Raw genomic sequence first — 19,384 nt, 5'->3', positions numbered from 1 at the left:
GGTCCACCGTAAAGTCCCTATCGAATCCGACTAAGCACAAAGACAAAGTTTCCATCGCCTTTGGCGATAAGGTGCTGTCGGATGCGAAAAAATGCGCGAGCGCTTTCTGCCGACAATATATAATGCATCCTACGGTCGACAAAGATAGACGGAGAGCCAATAGACACGCACATAAACACAAATTCAGCGCGTCACCAATCACCATCACCGCTAGAGAGGTTGAGGACGCCATTGGTCGCGCTAAACCATCCAAAGCAGTGGGCCCAGACGGCATAGCCATGCCGATGCTTAAAAACCTAGGGAAAGAGGGTTTCAAATATTTACCTGTCTCTCTCCACCTTTGCCATACCCGAGAAATGAAAAATGGCCAAGGTGGTCCCGCTACTAAAGCCTGGGAAACCAGCTAACGTAGGTGAGTCATATCGTCTGATATCTCTCCTATCGCCAGTGGCAAAGACGCTTGAAGCCATTTTGCTCCCTTATTTCCAAGCACATTTGCAGCTAGCCCCTCATCAGCATGGCGTCAGAAAACTCCATAGCACTACCTCCGCGCTAAATGTCATTAGCACCCAGATAAATGGCGGTTTGAATCAATACCCTCACCATAGAAAAATACTCGTAGCGCTAGACCTATCAAAAGCCTTTGATATGGTCAACCATGGCTCATTACTGCAAGACCTGGAAGGGTCTACCCTTCCCCCATGTCTTAAAAGGTGGACCGCAAATTATCTGGGTGGTCGGCAGGCATCGGTGCAATTCAGAAACGAAACATCAAAACCAAGGAGAATTAAACAAGGGGTGCCACAGGGTGGTGTCCTATCCCCACTTTTGTTTAATTTCTACATATCTAAGCTACCTTCACCACCGGAAGGAGTCACAATCGTTTCCTACGCCGATGACTGCACAATAATGGCCACAGGCCCAGGCCCAGAGGTCGATGAGCTATGCAATAAAATAAACGGCTATCTCCCTGATCTCTCCAGTTTTTTCGCCTCGCGAAACCTGGCATTGTCACCGACTAAATCTTCCGCGACCTTATTTACAACATGGACGCCCCAAATGTCGACCATATTGAACATCCACGTCGATGGCACTACGCTACCGACTGTCCTACACCCCAAAATCTTGGGTGTGACGTTTGATCAGGATCTACATTTTGGTGCGCACGCAACCGCAATTGTTCCGAGAATTCAGAGCCGTAATAAAATCCTCAAATCCCTTGCTGGCAGTACCTGGGGAAAAGATAAAGAAACGCTCATGACCACATACAAAGCAATTAGTCAGCCGATTACGTGCTAAGCGTCACCGATATGGTCGCCAAGCCTAAAAACTACCCACTGGACGAAACTACAGGCCTGCCAAAATACTGCTCTCAGAATCGCCACGGGCTGTCTTCTTATGTCCCCAGAACACCATCTCCCCATCAGGGAGAGAAATGAGATGCTGACCAAACAGTTTCTGTTGAATACCCAGAAACCTGGGCATCCCAACAGACATCTGATTGACGAACCAGCACCGCCTAGGGGCCTAAGGAGTCATCTCCGTAAGCATTTTGAGGAAATACGGCACCTGAGAACCCAGCCGTATGAAGCGAAAAAACACAAGCAGGTCTTTGGTGAACTCCATAGATAGGCGTCGGACCTTTATGTCGGGAATTGCCCGGTGAATCCAGTACTTGAAGAAAAATATCCAGAACTCGCGGAAGAGGAACGCATACTCCCCAGGGAAACGGGTGTCACTCTTGCTCAACTTCGTTCTGGATACTGTAACAGGTTAAACTCTTACCTATCCAGAATCAACCCCGACATACAAAATGTACGCCCCGCTTGCAATGTGTCCCCACATGACACCAACCATCTCTTTAATTGTAATGTGGAACCAACGCCTCTAACACCCCTTTCCTTATGGTCCACCCCTGTTGAAACGGCAAGTTTCCTTGGACTCCCGTTAGAGGATATTGATGACAATTTGTGATCGGTCGCGGCTATTAGGTGGGGCGAGCATTGCTACAACAACAACAACAACAACAACAAATGGTTGACTTCGGATCCATGTTAGTCTCAGAGGAAGACGTTATGAAAGCCATCCTAGCTCTGGAAACGTCGATAAAAAGCGATACTGACGGGCTTTCGTCGTTTATTCTAAAGAAATGTAGCTCGTCGTTTTGCGTCCCATTAAGATAACATTTTCAATTTTTCCCTAGCAAGAGGTGAGTTTGTTGATAGGTAAAAAATAGCCTCGATTTCTCCTATCTTTAAATCTGGCAACAAAAACATAGTAACTAACTACAGACCCATCTCTAAACTGCCCACTTGCTCTAAGCTCTTTGAAAAAGTGGTAAAAGAGAAGCTATCCTTTGTAATAAAAGGTTCCATAGATGAGTGTCAACACGGGTTTGTCAGTGGTCGCTCCACAGTTACGAACCTAGCCTCATTTTCTCATTTTTGCATTTCGTCGTTCAAAAATGGACATCAAGTTGATGTTGTATATACTGACTTCGCGAAGGCATTTGATACTGTCGCCCACAGCATACTATTAGGCAAGCTTGAACTATTGGGTTTCCATTCTACCTTTTTACGTTGGATTGGATCCTATCTCACTAATAGAACCTCGTTCGTCGAAATTGAGAATACCGAATCTTATTCATTCATTGCCACATCTGGGGTACCTCAGGGTAGTATTCTCGGGCCAATTTTATTTCTTTTTTTTATAAATGATATAGGAACCTGTTTTAGGAGTTCAAAATACCTGCTCTACGCAGATGATCTAAAAGTTTTTAGAACAATTTCGAGCATGTCAGATGTGTGTCTTTTACAAAATTATCTAAATAGATTAACTAATTGGAGCATTATAAATAATCTACGCCTTAATATAAAGAAATGTTTCTTTATGACGCTTTCGAGAAACCTCAATACGATTAATACCGCGTATTCAATTGCTGATGATAATCTCTCTAGCATCAGGGAATTCGTTGATCTTGGAGTAATGTTTGACTCTGGTTTTACCTTCGCGAATCATATTAGCTCCATTCTTCCTAAAGCCTATTCCAATTTGGCTTTCCTGCGGCGATATGGGCGAGCTTTCAAAGATCCATACACCAGAAAAATTTTATATAATTCTTTAGTTCTCTCAAAGCTGGAATATGCTTCCATAATTTGGAACCCAATTTATTCCTCTCATTCTCAAAGACTGGAAAGAGTACAGAAAAGTTTCACTCGATTCGCACTCTAACCGCTTATTTTTTTAGAACCATTACCTTCTTACCGCGCCCGCTGTCCCCTCATAAACATGAAGTCGCTTGCGGCCAGACGTTATATTCAATCTCTGGTGTTTGTGTATGATCTTATATGTGGTTGGGTTGCCTGCCCGGAACTACTAACGCAAATTGGCTTCAAAGTTCCGAGCAGAACCCTTCGTGCCCAATATCCGTTCCACGTGAAAGTTATCGGAGCTAACTATCACAATTTTGATCCAATCTCTAGGGCCCTCAGTGAATATAACAGGGTCTTTTTTAGCCTTGAGCTTGACTTCGCACTCCCGAGAGCGTCCTTTAGCGCTAAGCTTTACTCGTATTATGTATAAAATAAATTTATTAGCATTTAAGTTGAATGAATGTAAATCTAGTCTGTAAGATTAATGAAATCATCGACTAAAAAAAAAAATAAATGAAAAGAAATACTCCTTTAGGAGTATAGAAGTGTTCCAAAACTAATTTGTATTCATACAAAAAATGTGCTCCAATTAACATTGCGATGTCCTAGGAGAGGTATAGGTGATCCCACTCTCGCTTTGTTTGTGAGTATTCCATAGAGTACATACGTGAGAGTACTTTCCAAAGTACTTTCACTGTAGTACTCCATGGAGCACCCACAGAGGATCATATGCCAAAGTACTAAAGAGGAATTGTGTCGGAAAGAATTATCGGAGTGAATTTAATTGAAAATGAAAGTAAATGAAGAGGGGCAATACAACTTGTATATTTTATACTACGAATATTCTTATGTTATTTAGCATTTGCGTGAATAAAGAAACTAATATTTCTCTATACTATAGTATGTGTACATAAAACTAGTGCGTGGTTGCATTTTATCAGAGTTGCCATAGTAAAATTGTATTATCAGTTATTTGTATGCAATATTTTACTTTTGGCAACTCTGTTCGATCGTGTCGTTATCACTGTCGTTAAAAAACGAGCAATGATCGGCTGATGGTGGTCCGCAAACGCAATGCAAAGGAGTATTGTTAAAGTACTCCAACATGAAGAAAATGGAACACGTAACCCAACAATTTTTGCATGAATACCATCCCTAGGTTACGTATTCCATTTTCTTCATGTTGGAGTACTCTAACAATACTCTTTTGCAATGCGTTTGCGGACCACCATCAGCCGATCATTGCTCGTTTTTTAACGACCGTGATCACGACACGATGTAAAATATTGCATACAAATAACTGATAATAAAATTTTACTATGGCAACTCTGATAAAATGCGCACTGGTTTTATGTATACATAAAATAGTATAGAGAAATATTAATTTCTTTATTCTCGCGATTTTTGAAGGGATGGTTATGGTCCTCGCGTTCCAATGGGCAGTGATCCAGATCCCGATAGATATTTGACATGCAAATATTTCAATTTTTTGTTGCATTTGCATATTAGATAATTATGGAGATCTGGGTCAATGCCCATTGGAACAGGGGGGTATTAATGGTGCCTTTGACCAAATACATTGATTTCCATGAGGTTGAATGGATCAGCTGATTGGAACCCTGTTCGTTTTATTTTTAACACGTATTCAATCGTATGGGCGCTACCTGTAAGCACTTTATATTCGTGGTAAAGACCGAGTCACAATCAATTTTTTTATATAGATGCGTTTAACGCAATATTATGCACCCCAGTTGCATCGCCACAATCACGCAAAATATTGCTTTTTAAGAACATCAGACTTAGCAATTCAAGTTAATTTCGCCTTGCCCATCCACATACAAATTTTCTCGAAGCACTTTTATAAACATTCTCACTAAACACGAAAAATACTTACCAACATATTTTGTGTCTTATTCATTTGCTAAATTCCAATTTTTAACTGTGAAAAATGTTTAAAAACGCACCAATGAATCGGAAAAATAATTTCACTAGCAAAGTGTGAAAGCACCCTTAGTCGAATTCTTGGAAGTTGGTTGCATTTTCATGTCAGATGCGCCAGTGTCACTCGATCTACCGTTCTTCATAAAAATACGTCCAATCTACTCATCACACATAAGATACCGCTAAACGCATCTATAAGAAAAACTGCTTAGGTAACGGGGCCTAGAAATAACACAATTTAGAAACTGCATCACAGCAACGAGTTAATATACATTTTGCCTTTTGTAAACCCAAATTCAAAATACACAAAATTTGCCACACACTTGTTAACCCAACTATAATCGTCAATTTATTTCAATGGAAAAATTATCCCAAAAATTGCTCAGTCAACAAAATATAGCAAAACAGTGACATTTTACCTAATAGATAATTTAGGCGAGGCATTAAAAGATGTTATTATTAAAGTTTCTGGGGTACAGCTCTCCAACGGGTATATTTTGGCACAAAGCGTTTATATCAGATGTACGTTGAGCATTTGTAAAGTTATCGCTTTCAAAAAATATTTCTGCCTTACTTCCAATAAAAATATTCCTTGTTTTAAGATACTTAGTATTCTAAGTAATGTACACTGAAATTATTTAAATATCCAATATTTTGATAAAATCATTGTACCTAAAATCATTCAAAATGTGCTTGATGATGGTATAACACGACAGACAAACTTGTTCTGATTGGACTCTATAGTGCAGGCCGGGAATATATAAAAACTTGTAATGCTGTAACTGATATTGAGTATAACAAGTGTATACAGAACCGCCATTAACTTGCAGACGCAAAGATAAAAAATTTAGTCGTATCGCAGTGTGAGGCGTGCGCAAGAAGACATTTTCCACAATGTTCTGGGAATTCCTTAAACTCATAAATTTGGTTTGGGCTGTGTAGGAAAAATTTAAATATCGACATCCCAAACGAAAAGTAACACATTAAAAATTTTTACATAGGCTTTCTTTGTAAAAATTTTTAAAGGGTCACGTTTTGTTTGGCATGTCGATATATCAGCTGTTTTTTTTTACATCTGTAGACGTTTCGTTTAAACTTTATATGGACTGCTAAGCGTCAAACTTTAAATACACCTCTGAAATTGCTGCGCATAAAATTAGTACTACAAAATTTCAATACGCATTATACTCAGATGTAACTGAAAAATGTGTCTTATGTTTCACCTCTACACTGATTCTATGTATCACTTCTACAAATGGTGTGTGTCCACTATTCATAGCAAACGATTCAGCTATATGTTATACACTATGGCCACCAGAGGTTTGTGTCTGCGCTTTTTGGTACAACATGTTCTGATGTAACTGAAAAATGTGTCTATCTTTTACCTCTACACTAATTCTATGTATCACCTCTTAAAATGGTGCGTATCCACAATTCATGGCAAATGATTCAACTATAGGTTATACACAGACATACAACAGAGGTCCGTGTCTCTGATTTTCGGCACACCCTGTGCTGTAGCTAGTTATTTAACCACTGCCGCTAGATGGGTCATCTAAGCGAGGATAAGCGTTTTTTTTTACGCGCAAACGTATACGCGTGTAAAAAAAAAACTGCTATTGTTTCCCTAACTCTAAATACCTATCGGTACGCTTGCTCGCATAACTTGAACATAAATTAAGGGAGTGGTGAGTGCCCTTATGCCGCGTTTTTAAGTGCGAGTTTAAACTCCAGTTAAAGTTGACTAGAGTTTAGCCTTGCCACTTCGGCCGCTTAAGCTGAGATGAGCAGGAAAAGTTTATGTTATCGAACATAGTGCCAAGGTTAAACTCTAGTCAACTTTATCTAGAGTTTAAAGTTGCACTGAAAAACCAGGCATTAATAGCCGATTTTTTTTTTACACGCGTATACGTTTGCGTTTGCGCGTAAAAAAATGCTTATCCTCGCTTAGGTATTGCTTAGGCAAGGTGCACACGAGGCTACGCCGCATAGACACGTACAAGATATTTTATATAGCTACAATTTCTCTACGCCTCAAGATCTACACACGAAGCTACTTTCGAGCGTCGCTACAAAAAGCAAAGAATTATTGAAAAAAAAAATTTAATTTCTTCAGCTATATCCGTCCCCGAAACCAAAGGAAAATAGGTATTAAACGTTGATGGCATCCCCGTGCCTTTGTAAATTATGAAAGGCAATTTTAAACCACCGCGGACTAGAAAAAAGGGTGATTTCTAGTTTCCAACACTTTTTAGCATTTTAAACGCTTCAACAATGTCCAACCAAGCTGTTGTGGTGTTTAATACTCTTTTACGCTTTAGTAATATACCTTTCACTAACTGTTATTACCTGAAGTAAAATTTTTTAACTAATTACACAAATTTGCATACAAAAAAAAGTAAACAAACATCTTGTTCTTCCTTTTTTTCAAGCGCACGTACGCTCAGCGACCAACATTGCTGTACGATTAGCTACATGAAAATTTCATGCTTCTGACGCCTCGTATGCAGCTCTCCATTCAAATACATGTGTTCGGCATCGAAGCGTACAAATTTCGTCTGCAGCGTCTATGACGCGCAGCCTCGTGTACACCTTGCCTTAGGAGATCCATCTAGCGGCAACTAGCTTCAGAACATGTTGTACCAAAAAGCGCAGACACAAACCTCTGCTGGCCATAGTGTATAACATATAGCTGAATTGGTTGCTATGAATAGTGGACACACACCCTTTGTAGAGGTGATACATAGAATTAGTAGAGGTGAAACATAGACACATATTTCAGTTGCATGTGAGTATAATACGTATTGAAATTTAGGAGTATTAATTGTATGCGCAGCAATTTCAGAAGAGTAGATAAAGTTTAACGCTTAGCAGTCCATATAAAGTTTAAGCGTAAACGTAGATAGATGTAAAAAAACACAGGCAATATAAAATAAATTAGTTTAAAGTTCTGATTTAATTTTCAATTCAAGAATGGCTTCATCAGTGGCAAACTCCGTCAAATTTCTTTGAGGTGCACGTGCATTTCCAACAACTTTTTTTAAGCTGAAGAGCTGACAAAAATCTATCACGAAAAGTGACCCATAACCCATCGACATATCTATCACCAAAACAAGATTTTCTGATTGGTCGATTGTTTGATCAACAATTAACGAAAATTGGTTTGATTCAAGATCCAATCTTTTCTAAACTAACTACTAGGGGAATTACCATTGTTCTGCTACATTTTAATGACAGCAGTTTTTTCGTAAAAAATCCATTGCGGTAAATTGAAAATTATATGAGGGTGAATGAAGGTGTGGAAAATTTTGTGTGCAGTGTGAAACATTTATACCTCAGTGAAAAAAAAGTACTAAAATCTTAATTACAGCCTAAAAAGGACCAAAATTTAAAACAAGGGACCACCCTACAAGAAACGCTGATAGTTTTACTAATACACTCACACTTGTAATTGACAATGCTGATCCTGCGATGACGTAGACATTGATACTCAAATTTATGTATGTTACTTTGCTCGCTCACGCATGTCCGCATGTACCCAACGACAGCCTATAATCATGAAAAAGGACTCAAACTGGGAAAGCTTCGGACACCTGGTACAGAACAAAAGAACATACAGCAGATACCATTATGCATGTGAGACAGATACATAATTCTCAACGGAATTTTATGTATGCGAGGACAGTTTATCCGATTTAATCATGTTGTCACTACTAGCTGTCATATGTCAATCAAATGATTATCACGGTTGTTTTGTTATTTTTTAAATTCCGCCATTTTCAACCGACGAAAACCATATAAAAAATAAGTTTAAAAAATGAAAAAAAAACATTTCACTAAAAAATACCAAAAGCTGTCGGAATGTGTGGGGCGCACTCAAAAAATTTATATGCGAAAAATAATAATGGTTAGTGGTGATTCATTTTTAAATGTGTTTCCGCATGAGGAAAGCGCTCTTCTGTTGTTTTGTTATTTTCTGAATTTAAATTGAACATTCTGAACTCGAATTCATATAAAACTAAACAAACAAGAAACACGTATGCTTTTATCACGTACAAAATTAAAAACGTAATGAAATAAAGTAAATAAAAAGCAAAAAGCATTGTTTCATTTTTGGCGGAATATAATAATGGTCATTTATGATAGTATAACAGTCAAACCTGATATCTACAGTAAACTATCATTTATGACACTTTTTGATAGTTAGAGTGTCAGCACTGATCCAGGAAAATGAATGAGAGTGAGCAGTACGGCTATATACTTAATCAGTAGGCCATGTTGGTGTATAAGAAGGAGACAAAAACTCACACGTACACAGTTGTTTACATCACATTTGCGCAAGTCCCTTAAGTTTGTGATAGAAAGTTTGTATGAGGCGCTGATCGTTAGGTTGACATTGCTGACAATCAGATGATAGTCATATGATAGTCAGTATTCTTGTAGGGCAGCGGACCAAACAGGATTGGAAAACCCTTTTTTTGGTCCACATCGAAAAAAGTGGCAACCATGGTCAACACCCCTGTAGCGCACGACGCTGCATCAAAAATCGTGTGTTCGGGTTTTGATAAAAAGGGAAGTTACGAATTATGGCTCAATTACATGGTTGGCTCATCTCATCAGCTGATTTAATATTTTTCATTTCATTGGCATGGAGATTTTCATATGAGATGGCGAACGCAAAATGTAACCAACAAATTGACAATTATTTACTGCTGCGGTGGTAATTTTTTTATTATAAAATAATTTCACATCACTCTGAGTTATTTTTTTTAGTAAATCCATCTTTATTTATCAGATTATTTCTCCACAACACACAATAATAGCAAAGGTTTATGTTTTCTCTCTATTTCATTAGCCTAACACCAACACGCAGTTTTTGACAATCTGAAAAGAGGTATGCTGTTGTTGTAGAGATGAGCTAACCATATGGTTGAACCATGGTAAAAATATACAACGTTGTGAATCAAACTAAGTGTGATATCTTCTGCATAGACGTCAAAATTCCAAAGTGATTGGATCACCTGATTTGTAGTTTACTATCGCTGTCTCATTCTATATATCTTTCTATCACCCGCTGAAAATAGTCGGCCCTATGCGCCGCCATATTGAACAACTGTCAAAACGCTAAAAAGTAGCCATATTGAACATCCTGTCAGGAAGTTGACAGATAAGATATCACACTTAGTTTGATGCACAATGATATACAATTGATAGGAAAGGAAAATTTAGTTGTCAACATGACGATGGTTGCCAGCGAATATCCCTACAAGAAACGCTGATAGTTTTACTAATACACTCACACTTGTAATTGACAATGCTGATCCTGCGATGGCGTAAACATTGATACTCAAATTTACGTGTTCCTTTGTTCGCACACGCATGTCCGCATGTACCCAACGACAGCCTATAATCATGAAAAAGGACTCAAACTGGGAAAGCTTCGGACAACTGGTATAGAACAAAAGAACATACAGCAGATACCATTATGCATGTGAGACAGATACATAATTCTCTACGGAATTTTATGTATGCGAGAACAGTTTATCCGATTTAATCATGTTGTCACTACTGACTGTCATATGACAATCAAATGATTATCACGGTTGTTTTGTTATTTTTTAAATTCCGCCATTTTCAACCGACGAAAACCATATAAAAAATAAGTTTAAAAAATGAAAAAGAGAGCATTTCAAAGCTACATGCTAAAAGAAAAAAAAAATCGAAAACAATATTAAACAAGTAAGGAAGGCTAAGTTCGGGTGTAACCGAACATTACATACTCAGTTGAGAGCTATGGAGACAAAATAAGGAAAATCACCATGTAGGAAAATGAACCTAGGGTAACCCTGGAATGTGGTTGTATGACATGTGTATCAAATGGAAGGTATTAAAGAGTATTTTAAGAGAGAGTAGGCTATAGTTCTATGGATGGACGCCATTTAGGGATATCGCCATAAAGGTGGACCAGGGCTGACTCTAGAATGTGTTTGTACGATATGGGTATCAAATGAAAGGTGATAATGAGTATTTTAAAAGGGAATGGGCTTTAGTTCTATAGGTGAACGCCTTTTCGAGAAATCCCCATAAAGGTGGACCAGGGGTGACTCTAGAATATGTTTGTACGATATGGGTATCAAATGAAAGCTGTTAATGAGTATTTTGAAAAGGAGTGATCCTTAGTTCCCTAGGTGGACGCCGTTTCGAGATATCGCCATAAAGGTGCATCAGGGGTGTCTCTAGTTGTACGATATGGGAATCAAATGAAAGGTGTTACTGAGCGTTTTAAGAGGGAGTGGGCATTAGGTCTATAGGTGGACGCCTTTTCGAAATGTCGCCATTAGGGTGGGCCAGGGGTGACTCTAGAATGTGTTTGTACGATATGGGTATCAAACGAAAGGTGTTACTGAGCATTTTAAGAGGGAGTGGGCATTAGGTCCATAGGTGGACGCCTTTTCGAGATATCGCCATTAGGGTGGGCCAGGGGTGACTCTGGAATGTGTTTGTACGATATGGGTATCAAATGAAAGGTGGTAATGAGTATTTTAAAAGGGAGTAATCCTTAGTTCTATAGGTGGACGCCTTTTCGAGATATCGCCATAAAGGTGGACCAAGGGTGACTCTAGAATGTTTGTACGATATGGGTATCAAACGAAAGGTATTACTGAGCATTTTAAGAGGGAGTGGGCACTAGGTCTATAGGTGGGCGCCTTTTCGAGATATCGCCATTAGGGTGGGCCAGGGTGACTCTAGAATGTGTTTGTACGATATGGGTATCAAAGGAAAGATGGGTATCAAACGAAAGGTGTTACTGATCATTTTAAGATGGAGTGGGCATTAGGTCTATAGGTGGACGCCTTTTCGAGATATCGCCATTAGGGTGAGCCAGGGGTGACTCTAGAATGTTTGTACGATATGGGTATCAAACGAAAGGTGTTACTGAGCATTTTAAGAGGGAGTGGGCATTAGGTCCATAGGTGGACGCCTTTTCGAGATATCGCCATTAGGGTGGGCCAGGGGTGACTCTGGAATGTGTTTGTACGATATGGGTATCAAATGAAAGGTGGTAATGAGTATTTTAAAAGGGAGTAATCCTCAGTTCTATAGGTGGACGCCTTTTCGAGATATCGCCATAAAGGTTGACCAAGGGTGACTCTAGAATGTTTGTACGATATGGGTATCAAACGAAAGGTGTTACTGAGCATTTTAAGAGGGAATGGGCATTAGGTCTATAGGTGGACGCCTTTTCGATATATCGCCATTAGGGTGGGCCAGGGGTGACTCTAGAATGTTTGTACGATATGGGTATCAAACGAAAGGTGTTACTGAGCATTTTAAGAGGGAGTGGGCATTAGGTCTATAGGTGGACGCCTTTTCGAGATATCGCCATTAGGGTGGGCCAGGGGTGACTCTAGAATGTTTGTACGATATGGGTATCAAAGGAAAGGTGTTACTGAGCATTTTAAGAGGGAGTGGACATTAGGTCTATAGGTGGACGCCTTTTCGAGATATCGCCATTAGGGTGGGCCAAGGGTGACTCTAGAATGTTTTTACGATATGGGTATCAAACGAAAGGTGTTACTGAGCATTTTAAGAGGGAGTGGGCATTAGGTCTATAGGTGCACGCCTTTTCGAGATATCGCCATTAGGGTGGGCCAGGGTTGACTCTAGAATGTGTTTGTACGATATGGATATCAAATTAAAGGTATTAATGAGGGTTTTAAAAGCGAGTGGCCCTTAGATGTATATGTGAAGGCGTTCTCGCGATATCGACCAAATGTGGATCAGGTGATCCAGAAAATCATCTGTCGGGTACTGCTAATTTATTTATATATTCAATAACACTAACAGTATTCCTGCCAAGATTCCAAGGCCTGTTGATTTCGCCTTGTAGAACTTTTTCATTTTCTTCTACTTAATATGGTAGGTGTCACACCCATTTTACAAAGTTTTTTCCAAAGTTATATTTTGCGTCAATAAACCAATCCAGTTACCATGTTTCATCCCTTTTTTCGTATTTGGTATAGAATTATGGCATTTTTTTAATTTTTCGTAATTTTCGATATCGATAAAGTGGGCGTGGTTATGGTCGGATTTCGGCCATTTTTTATACCAAGATAAAGTGAGTTCAGATAAGTACGTGGGCTAAGTTTAGTAAAGATATATCGGTTTTTGCTCAAGTTATTGTGTTAACGGCCGAGCGGAAGGACAGACGGTGGACTGTGTAAAAAAACTGGGCGTGGCTAGCACCGATTTCGACCATTTTCACAGAGAACAGTTAACGTCATAGAATTTATGCTCCTACCAAATTTCAAAAGGATTGGTAAATTTTTGTTCGACTTATGGCATTAAAAAAATTCTAGACACACTAAATGAAAATGGGCGGAGCCACGCCCATTTTGAAATTTTCTTTTATTTTTGTATTTTGTTGCATCATATCATTACTGGAGTTGAATTTTGACTTAATTTACTTATATACAGTAAAGATATTAAATTTTTTGTTAAAATTTGAATTTAAAAAAAATTTTTTTTAAAAAGTGGGCGTGTTCTTCATCCAATTTTGCTAATTTTTATTTAGCACATATATAGTAATAGTAGTAACGTTCCTGCCAAATTTCATCATGATATCTTCAACGACTGCCAAATTACAGCTTGCAAAACTTTTAAATTACCTTCTTGTAAAAGTGGGCGGTGCCACGCCCATTGTCCAAAATCTTACCAATTTACCATTCTACGTCATAACGTCAACCCATCTACCAAGTTTCATCGCTTTAACCGCATTTGGCAATGAATTATCGCATTTTTTCGGTTTTTCGAAATTTTCGATATGGAAAAAGTGGGCGTGGTTATAGTCCGATATCGTTCATTTTAAATAGCGATCTGAGATGAATGCTCAGGAACCTACATACCAAATTTCATCAAGATACCTCAAAATTTACTCAAGTTATCGTGTTAACGGACGGACGGACGGACGGACGGACGGACGGACGGACATGGCTCAATCAAATTTTTTTTGGATCCTGATTATTTTGATATATGGAAGTCTATATCTATCTCGATTCCTTTATATATGTACAACCAACCGTTATCCAATCAAACTTAATATACTCTGTGAGCTCTGCTCAACTGAGTATAAAAATACCAAAAGCTGTCGGAATGTGTGGGACCCACTCAAAAAATTGATACGCGAAAAATAATAGTGGTTAGTGGTGGTTCATTTTTAAATGTGTTTCCGCATGAGGAAAGCGCTCTTCTGTTGTTTTGTTATTTTCTGAATTTAAATTGAACATTCTGAACTCGAATTCTTATAAAACGATTTATTTTAAACAAATAAGAAACACGTATGCTTTTATCACGTACAAAACTAAAAACGTAATGAAATAAAGTAAATAAAAAGCAAAAAACATTGTTCCATTTTTGGCGGAATATAACAATGGTCATTTATGATAGTATAACAGTCAAACCTGATATCTACAGTAAACTATCATTTATGACACTTTTTGATAGTTATAGTGTCAGCACTGATCCAGCAAAAGGAATGAGAGTGAGCAGTACGGCTATATACTTAATCAGTAGACCATGTTGGTGTATAAGAAGGAGACAAAAACTCACACGTACACAGTTGTTTACATCACATTTGCGCAAGTCCCCTTAAGTTTGTGATAGAAAGTTTGTATGAGGCGCTGATCGTTAGGTTGACATTGCTGACAATCAGATGATAGTCATATGATAGTCAGTATTCTTGTAGGGATATTTGTTTGACGTTACCACAGATTTGTTTGGTTCAAACCACTGGTGTTGCGTTTACGTGCAAAATTGTTTATCTCCGGATCATTGCAAAAGGAGGACAAGGTATATAAACTCAAATTCATAATATTTGTACATACACATATTTGTAACACACCAAATTGGCAGTTTATACCATTTGGGGGTAATAGTCTAGTTGAGGGGTCGACTGCTAATACACTACCAAAAATATCGAGAGAGGTGTCAAACGACGCATCTTGATATCAGTATTAATAATCCGAAGGCGGAAAATAAAAATTTTAACGCGTTCAAAAGATTTTAACAAAAAACCGAAAAAAGACCCGCGGGTACCTCCGAAACCGTGGGTCGGATCCATAGAATTTTTGCGCAGAACACCTTTCTGCGTTGGCGGCCTTCGGCCGCGCTTATAAAAAATAACCCTGGGCTACGCCATGCCAAGTCCGGGTGTGTGGTATAACCGTGGCTACCGCCACGGTGATGCACAATTTTTTTTGTGGGTACTAACACAACAACAACCACATGGAAATCGCCAACTTCAACTGCAAATATCTCCGGATAGAGATAAAATTTTTCTTTTCCGCCTTCGGATTATTGTTCTCGAGATTAATACGCGTCTTTCGACACCTCACTCGATATTTTTGGTAGCGTATTAGCAGTCGACCCCTCAACTAGACTATTACCCATTTGGGCAATTTATTATGCAATTTGTCATAAAATAAATTGTAATTATGAATTGCCAATTAAAAAAATGCGTAAAGATTCTTTCAAACTGCAAATTCAACTTTGTAAAGTGTGTTTAGTGAGTCAGTTTTACGAAAAACCCAAATTTTAAAGTTACAAAACGTAAAATAAAAATAACATAAAAGAATATTTTGTTAAAAATGACGGCTAATAACGTAAATGGTGAGCAATTTTTAAATTCTAAAAGCTAACCGTGAATCCAAACTTGATTCTAAGGCTTTAAATAACAACACACGTTTGAAATTTTCAATATTTTTAAAATTATTATTTTTTTCACAAATAAATTTTATATTCAAAACACCACCATCTGTGAATTTACTATTGTGTAAGCTAAATTGTGTTGTATGAATACCAATCAATTTAAATTGAAATTGCCTCAATTTATTTTTCTCTTTGAACATAGTACAAAGGCCGAGCCATGATGTAATTACAAGGTGACTGACGTTGGCAGCTTCTCTTTCTAATCCGCCATCGTGAACTCCCACTCTGAAACACTATTTGCCTCTTTGCGAAAATACTTTTTCATTCAGAGGAAAAATTGTAATAAAAACCATACAAATTTATTTTCATGGAAAAGTATGAAACGGCATCACTTTTTTTCTCCAACATTATTTTGTGTTGACTTTTCTATCGTTCAAACTAGTGCATTACCAAAAAAAATTATTGTTTATTCAGCAAAATTATATAAATTTGCCAAATTTGTGGCGTTAAATGAAGGTAAGATGTTTTATAATATCGATAGATATTATTTTAATATGTTCTTATAAATTTATTTATAGGTTTTGTTGGAGGTGAAGCATGAAACCAGACTTCTGCTTATGAATCTTTGCAGCCGCCGGTTAACATTTGAAGCTCCTCTAATGCAATTAGATGGCGTTAAGGGCACAAGTTTGGATTTACTGGAACAGCGCATACCATTTGGTTATCTACCACCTGAAATGGTGTATTGAAATATAAAAGAATATATGTCGGATTATTTGGTGCGACCGGTGCTGAAATATGCCGATTCTGTGAAATATATCGGCAATACCGTATTAGAGAGTCAATTGACTGCCTATCCGGCACAACGTTTGGATGAAGTATTTACCGTTGGCGATAAATTCGTTGATAAATATTTGATAGCAATTCCACGTATTCAAGATCAAGTTGATGCACAAAACGATGATGATACTAATGTTGTTGCAAATATTAACGAGACAGGCACCACTAAAGCGATTCATCCTGGTCAATGATCCTCACGCAAGCGTAAACGTCGTTTAACCCAACGAACCCTGTACGAAGCACGAGCTTTAATAAAACAATGAGGAATGCAGCTGAATTGGTTTCCACCGATCCAAAATTGGTTTCCAAAGAGCTGTGGGATTACATAAGTAAGGATGAGTCAGAAAATGAAGCACTCCGTGAGGGTTTGGAAAAACTTATAGTCCTCCTGACACGCGAATCAGCCCGATGTCATGGTGAACTTTAGTGCAACTCTGGCAGCGAGAATACCAAAAACAGTTTCCACCACCAATTGGATAGAATTAAAACCATGTCAAAGGATGAAGCCGAATCCTTAATTAAACGGGCATTCTATGGCTATCTACATGTCATCAGTAATACGTATTTGGAACGTTTGGTTACTTTTCTTTTTGGTCGAGTCGAAGCGAAAAAGGTTGCAGTCTCTAGCACCCCATCAACGACAGTATGTGTCAGTAATGTGTCTACTGAGAAATATAATTCTTTATTGCTAACGTATTTTTATATCTAATCATCGAGTTTTATTTTTGCCATAATTTTCTTACTAATATATGCACTTCCTTTATTTGGAAACGTTGCTAATCACTTGCAAAGGAGTTATACATATTGTTTTTGTTCCAAAGTTATAATATCGAATAAAATATTCCACTTTTAAATCCTGGGAAACCAGCTATCAAAGGTGAATTGTATCGACCGAAATCACTCCTTTCGCTAGTAGGGAAACATAAATTACGGACTGAACCAGGATAAACCCCATCATAGGACGGTGCTCCTGGCACTTGACCTATCGAAAGTTTTTGACATAGTCAACCAGGGCACGCTACTCCAAGACATATAAGGTGTACCGCAAATTATCTGAATGGTCGGCAAACATCGGTTTAATTTAGGAACTAAACTTCAAAATCTAGTAGAATTAAACAGGAGGTGCCACTGGATGGTGTCCATCCACGATTCTGTTTTTCTGATTTCTACATAACAAAGCTCCCTTCCACACCAGAAGGAGTTACAACAGGACCTGGCCCTCCAGAAAACGAATTTGTTTATAGAATAAATCTTTATCTCCCCTCTATTTCTGGTTTCTTCGCCTCGCGCGACCTGGCACTATCACCGACCATATCCAGGGTACTCTGTTTAGGATGTGGACAGATGACGCAAATATTGGACTTCACGTCGATGGTGTTACGCTACCGAATGTCAGTTATCTAAAGCTCTTAGGGGTGACGATCCACAACAAAATCACCTTCAAGTCACATGTCACCGAAATTGTATTCATAGTACAATGCCGCAACAAAATTCTGAAGTTGCTTACCGGCAGCCTTTAGGGAAAAGATAAAGAAACGTTGATAACCACTTGCAAAGCAATTGGCCGGCCAACCATATGCTACGCATTATCAGTTTGATCGTCTAGTCTTAAAAATATTCACTGGGAAAGGCTGCAGGCCTGCTAAAATGCTGTACCAGAACTGTCACGGGATTCTTCTTATGACCCCTGTCAGCACTATATAACAAGGCTGAAGAGCTCAACATCAAAGAGCATAACGAAATGCTGAAGGGACAGTTTTTGCTTAATTGTCACAAACCAGGACACTCTATCAAAAAACTGCTTGATCTAGCCCCGCCTCGTAGGGGGTTAAGGAAATGTCTCCATAAGATGAAATCAGGCACCTACCAAGGAACCCTAAGCAAAATCCATACATAATCGGTAAACGCATTTGTTAGGTCGCGGCCGGTGAACCAAAGTCTCAATATACACTATCCTATCCTTGAAGAAGAATGCCACTAAGGGAGACCCGAAGCTCTCTTTGGCTTTGGGCCTCTGCCCACAGTTTGGCTATAAGCGTATTGATTGGAGGATAAGCATTTTGATACTCTATCAAAACAAAATTTGGCATAATCAAAAGTTGGCGGGACCTACATGTGTATACCAACTCGGAACGGCAGACTAATATTTTTTTTTTGGGAATGTTTTGTTGGCAGAAATACACTCGAATCGCTTATCTAAAGTACTTTGAACTAGATATCAAAAATTTCTTTATGGTAAAAAGACGCATTACCTATTTACCGCGGCAGTCGCTTTGACCTATATTCACTTTTTTATAAACAAATTATAAAATATTAGTTTCGTGCTTTGCTGAAAAAAAGGACTAGATTTAATACCATTGTAAATTTTACCAAGTAGCGCAACTAACAACTGCTCGGTGAAAATTCGCACATTCACACGCACAGTTATCGACTCAGTTTCAAACAAAAATTTTAGATTATTTAACTCAAATTTTAAAGTGAGATAATCCTTACGAATTTATGTCTATAGAAAATATAAGGCGTTTTTGTTGTTATTAAAACAATAGTTTTATTTATATTAAAGCTTTATCATTTTTTTTTTAACGTTGAAAAAACTCCGAACACCATTCCTTCATTATATGACATTCGACTGCCTAGTCCACTGCCTTCCACTCTATTCGCAACATAACCTCGAATTAAGCTGCCAAACTATATAGTCAACAATGTTTAATACTATTTCACAAAAGGGCCTCTTCCCATTTCTC

The 19,384-nt window shown here is 38.3% G+C and overlaps 1 protein-coding gene and 1 pseudogene across 1 annotated transcript in view; both read left to right on the top strand.

Annotated features, from left to right (window-relative positions):
* The window catches only part of LOC137237120 (uncharacterized), a 137,724-nt gene that overhangs the window by 113,838 nt on the left and 4,502 nt on the right, over positions 1–19,384 (top strand). The gene's annotated exons all lie outside the window — the stretch shown is intronic.
* Positions 15,043–17,517, top strand: LOC137237121 (lipid storage droplets surface-binding protein 1-like; annotated as a pseudogene).

This window comes from Eurosta solidaginis, chromosome 1, assembly GCF_040869045.1.
Source record: "Eurosta solidaginis isolate ZX-2024a chromosome 1, ASM4086904v1, whole genome shotgun sequence".
Taxonomy (NCBI): domain Eukaryota; kingdom Metazoa; phylum Arthropoda; class Insecta; order Diptera; family Tephritidae; genus Eurosta; species Eurosta solidaginis.
This window is presented reverse-complemented; position numbering and strand designations above follow the sequence as displayed.